The following is a 5,874-nucleotide window of genomic DNA, read 5'->3' as shown; positions in this document are numbered from 1 at the left end:
CTTGCTGTGTAGCCCAGATTGGTGTCAAACTTGTGATTTTCCCCACCCTCAGCCTCTGGAGTCCTAGCCTTACAGGTATGTGCCACCGCACCTACCTTCTCTGTCCATGGCTGTCGCTCCTCGGCCTCGCTGCTTGCACTGTGTAGCCCGAGATTTATAGTTTGTGTCCTTGCCGAAAGTGAAGCCCGAGTCAGCTCCCATCCCTGGCTGCCCTTTTCCCCAGTGCTTGGCACCATGATGGACACATAGTGGACATTCAGAGGCGTGTGTTCCTCTTCTCACAAGAGTGTGACAGCTGCACATTATGGGGCACGCCTATAATCTCAGCACTCTGTGAGGCTGAGGCAGGAGGATCCCAAGTTAGAGCTCAGCCTGGCAACTGAATGTAGTGTGAATAACTTGGGTTCAATTTCCAGTGCAGGGAGAAGGGGAGAAAGAGAGATAGTCTTGTTATCAGCACTGTTCCCAAGATTAAATGGGGTAAAACTCTTAACCAGCTGCCACAAGTCAGGCCCGTCTGGTCCAGGCCTGGAGCATTTCCTGAAGGCTGGGTATTTCTCAGGCACTTTTGGAGCAGAGGGAGGCTCCTGTGGGTTGCCAGGGCCGCCTCCTTTGGTGGGGCTCACAAAGGAAGCCTTGTGTAGGAGGGGTGGGCAGAGTGCTTTGTGGGGCAGCTGGGCCCACGGCTGCCAGGCCTGGGCTGGGCACTTGACCACAGGTGGCCTTCGGAGGGCTCTTTCATCTTAGTCCCAGCTGCCTCTTGGCTGGCTGGGCCGGAGCTGGCTGCCTGGAGAGCAGAGGAGCTGGCAGCCCTATTTCAGACAAGAGAGAGGGAGAGCTGCAGGGGGCAGTGGAGAGCAGCCTCCCTCTGGGAGTCAGGCCAAAGGGACACAAGATCTGATCACAGACTACACCCGGGCCTCTGCGGTTCCTTGGTTGCCATAGTATCGAGCAAGCCCAGATCACAGACTCCCTCAGATAATCCCCCAACTCTCACCATGTCATGGACAGGCCACTGCGGCCCAAGGAGGGTAGGCACTGGCCAAAAGGATCGAGCAAGCAGAACTGGAGCCCAGGTCTCAGGTCTCCTGCTGCTCTGTTCTGCTGTTCTGCTTGCAGGGTCTTACTATGTAGCCCAGGCTGACTTTGAACTTGTCATACCCCTGCTTCAGCTTTCTAAGCGCTGGGAAGATGGGCTTGTGCCCCCATGCCTGGGCGCTCACTTCGCTGCTGGAGCCTATGGCGCTCAGACATTATTTAGAAATCCAGTACCATTTTTTATCTTGAATTGTGAGGCTGAAAGCCGCGTTTGAGTTTCCCAGGTGGAGAATGAAAGGGCAAGGAGAGGCCAGAACAGCACCAAAAGGAAGTCACAAAGGCGGAAGCAGGGGTGGAGAAGCAGCAGGACGTGGAGCTGAGAGCCCAGGGTGCGGCTGTTGGCTCTTTCCTTTGCACTGTCTCACCCTCCCTTCTGAGGTGACGACCCGTACAACTCTGCCCCCTGTGGGTCACCTGGCCCACTCAGCAGCTCAGCCCTCCTGGAGAGGTGAGACTGCTGCATGGGGCCCGTGGGAGGCTTCCAACCAGGGAACTCCTCCAAGAGCTCAGGGCCCCTCTCCGCGGCTTGGACCCTGCCGCTCAAGGCAGGGACTGCGGCTTGGCTCCAGTCTGTGTGCTGGAAGCTTGGTTCCCAGGGTGGCCTTAGGAGATGGCACCCACCTTGAGGTCGCGGCACTCCTGGTCTCTCTGGCCTCTGGACCCGAGCACACGTGGTCTCACTCATTCCCACCACACACTCCCACCTTGATGCTGACTGCCCTGACATAACCCGGCCCAGGGCATCCACACCAGAGGTGGAATCTGAGGGCCTCCTGGTCTTGGACCTTCAGCCTCTAAACTCTGAGATAAATAGATCTCTTTTCTTTTTCAGGTATCCAGGCTTTGGGGATTTCTGTTTTCTGTTGTGTTGCTGTTGCCATGCTGAGCATCAGACATGGGACCTGCACATGGTAGGCACGTGTTCTACCATGGAATCACAAGTGCAGCCTCACAGATCTTATTACAGTGGCCTGGGTTTCCAGCCCCCCACCCCCACCCTCGGGGTTCTGGGTCTCCCGGCTTACAGCGCAATTGGCTCTCAGCACTGTTCTCTGCCCACCACCTTTGGCTCAGCAGGGATGGTGCAGCCAGCCAGTCACTCTGCCTTCACGCCTTGGTCTCTAGACCTCTCTCCTAGTCCTCTTGTTCGCCCTTTCAGCCTCCCCCCATCCGTGTCCTTGGCTCATCCCTTACCCCCTCATGCCCTCCCCCAGGCCAGGCTGGTACTGGGGTCCCGGCCCACAGCGCCCCTGCCTCTTCCCAGAGCTTGGAGAAGAGGAGTAGAGGATGTCGGCCCCTGGAGCAGGACATTCTTTCTCCTCTTGAGGACTGAAGGAAGCCGCGTGCACAGTGCCCTCCATTGTGAGGAGATGGGGAGACGCTCCTGGCTGAGTCACCATGTACTCTCCGGGTGCTTGGTGCCCAGTGACCCCTAACTTCATGACTGAAGCTCTGCGAGAGGAGTCGAGGGCAGGCAGGTGGGCAGAATCTGGGGAGTGCCCTGCAGGGAGCTGAGGGTCCAGGCACACACAGCCCCATGGTGGGCACTGTGACCTGGCAATGAGCCCTCAGCAGTGCTTCCTGCAGGGGCCTCGTGAATCATGGGGTACAGAGGGGCACGCAGGGCACATGCCAAGTCAGGGACTCACCCAAAGGCTGAGGGGTCTCAGGGCAGGAAGGGCACCAGGCAGTGACCACAGCTGGGGCAAGAGGGTGGGGTTCCCCAAGAGGGGCACCCGGGAGTATGACTGGTCTGCTTGGATTGCTGGGGAACCCTGTTAAGGAGCTGAGTTTACCTGGGAAGGAAGGAGGAGAGGAGAAAGTGCTGAATGCAGGAAGTGAAACTTCAGATTTGCGGATCAAAAACAGTTGTCCACCCTAGGTTTAGAGCACAGAATGGAGGGGGGATAGGTGTGGGGGAGTGCTGGGAGGCTGAGGCCGGAGGGCTGTATAGAGTTGGAGGCCAGCCTGAGCTACACAGTGACACTGTCTGGAAAAAAGATGGAAGTGCCAAGCAGACAGGACTCAGTGATCCTGTTAGTCTTGTAGAAGAGATTGAGGGCAGGAGCAGATACAAGATTACCTGCTTATTTCTGCTTATACCCCTGGGATTGGGTGGAATTGTAAACATGGGGATGTGGGCTAAGGAGCAATCCTGAGGAAACAGAGATGTCCTGTAGTCCTGGGCCTGCGTGGCTGGAGGCCTGGTAGATCCCTGCATCCTCATCCTGGTGGCCAGCACTGGCTTGACACCCTGCAGTGACTCCTGAAAGCCACTTCCCAGCCCAGAGCCACAGAGCCTGGGGCAGCCCCCTCCAACTGTGCAGGAAACTTGCAAGAATCTGTTAGAGACAGGCAAAGGAGATATGGAGAGGCCCTGTGGAGGCCTTCTAAAAATGTCTCACAAGGGACCGGGGAGATGGCTCAGTAGAATAAGCACTTGCCTGGCAAGCGCAAGGGCCTGAGTTCAATCCCCAGTTCTGAAAAAAAAAAGTTTCACCAGGGCTGGTCAGATAGCTCAGCAGAGTAAAGCACCTGCTTTGGCAGAGTGCAGGGGCTGGAGTGCAATCCCTGGTGTGCCGTGCCGGCCCTGCCCCTGGGGCATGTTGAGGCAGTGATTGAGACTGGGTGTGATGGCGCATGCCTGTGATCCCAGCGCTTGAGAGGCTGAAAACAGGAGGATCACTACGAGTCTGATCTGTGTATTGAGACCCTGTAGACCCTATACACACTGTAGAACCTGTCTTAAATTCATAAAAATAAATTTTTTAAAAAGTCTCACCAATTAAATGGGGCTTGGGTGCCCTTGTTTCCTGCTGGAGCTGGTTTCCGGGTTTTTCTCGCAGAGAACAAAAAATTGGATGAAACAAGCAAAAAGCAGTGGCAAGGGCTGGGAGATAGCTCAGCCGACTGAGCACCTGCTTAGGCAAGCACAGGCACCAGGGTTCGATCCCCTGCACCACATGCCTACCTGCCCTCCCCCCTGGCTCTCTGAGCCTGCCACTGAGACTGGGTGTGGTGGTGCACGCCTGTAATCCCAGCCTGAGACAAGAGGATCATTACAAGTCCAAGCTGTGTAGTGAGACCCTGTACCAAATACATAAAAGAAAAAAAAAAAAAAAAAAAAAAACAGTGGCAAAGTTTATGTGGAAAAGTAAAGGTGAAGAGTGAGAAAAACTGGCTCTGCAGAGTGGGCTGGGGGAGCACAGTGGAGAAAGCAGGATGGCAGCAGCGCCCCCTGCAGGAGCACAGTGGACAAAGCAGGATGGCGGCAGTATTCCTGAAGGGCCAGGCGGTCGCGGAAAGGAAGCCGCCACGGCAGGCTGTTCTTGGCACCTGTGTCCTCTCCTGCTGGCCAGATCTCGAGGAAACCGAGAGAACTTCTACATGAAATAGAGAGGTTTTGCAGTTTTTCTCATTCTTCTTATAATAAAAGTGGTTAAGTGACTTAGTAAAATAGAAGAGCCTTTACCAGGCTGGGGATGTAGCTCAGTGGCACAGCGCCTGCTTAGCAAGCACAAGGCCCAGAATTTGATTCCCAGTACCAAAAAAGAAAATAGTAAAAATAAGACAAAAAAAAAAAAAGTCCCTTTGGAAAAAGAGTCTTTACCATTACATCTCAACTGCGGGTTCTCCCTAAGCTTCTCCTACGCCATGTAAGCTTCACTCTGCTTCCTCTAATATTTAAAAAATGTATTTCCCAGACAAGCATTAACTGAGGAGAGCGAAAGTGTTCCTGCTGCATACCCGTAGTGTCCCACTGTGCCACACACCCGGAATTCTACACCAAACCAACATAGGAAAGGGAACATTCACCAACTAACTCCTGCCTGCAGTAGCTTTTGGTTTCATTTCATTTCTCCTTTGTCCCAGGGCTAGATCTAGAATCTCAGGTAGAGGCACGGAGAGGCGGAGCTGGGGCCCATGCCTCAGACCACATCAGGTCTAGACGCCCTGACTGGAAACCTGCTCGGTTCTTGCCAGCGTCCACCCGCAAGGCCTTGGGACGGCTCCGCCCTGTGTTCCCCTGCATCATGTGTCAGCAGGCCGCACCTACCTCCCCGGCCAATTTGCTAGAAAACCTTCTGTGTTAGGTGACCCTGAACAGAGGTGGAAAAGAAGTCTCTGCTAGGGGCCGGGGAGATGGCTCAGTAGAATAAGTGCTTCCCTCGCAAATGTAAGGGTCTGAGTTTAATCGCTGGTTCAGGAAAAAAAAAAAAAGTCTCTGCTAGCTGGGCGTGGCGGTACACACCTGCAGTCCCAGCACGTGGAGAGTGAGGGAGGACAATTGCTGTGAGTTTGAGACCAGCCTGGGCTACAAAATGAGTTCAAGGTCAGCCTGAACTACATAGTGAGACCCTGTCTCAAAAAAGACCAAAAAAAGGAGAGAGAGAGAAGAGAGCTCTGCTAGAAACACATTAGACAGTGTTGATAGATGTTGTAGGGGGTCTAGAATCAGTGAAGGAACTGGGGATTTGGGGGGTAGAAGGAGGAAAAAGAAAGAATTAAGCTTGGAGACTAGGCTGAGGTCTTCCATGATCAACAGCTATGGAACTGGGGACACCAGAGGAGGAAGTTAATTTTTTGGAGCCCCCGGAAATTAGCTTCTAAAAGGACATTTGAGTGGACTCATTAGCTGGAAACCTTTAGAGCTATCTTTTTTTTTTTAATTGATAAACAGATAGCAATGAGACAGTTTCAAATCAAATCGGAAGTACAGTTTCAAAAAATAACACACTGCATATATTCTTCTTAGTGGTTAATTGCTGTACAAGA

Source organism: Octodon degus, unplaced genomic scaffold (assembly GCF_000260255.1).
Source record: "Octodon degus isolate 3935 unplaced genomic scaffold, OctDeg1.0 scaffold00049, whole genome shotgun sequence".
Taxonomy (NCBI): domain Eukaryota; kingdom Metazoa; phylum Chordata; class Mammalia; order Rodentia; family Octodontidae; genus Octodon; species Octodon degus.
This window is presented reverse-complemented; position numbering follows the sequence as displayed.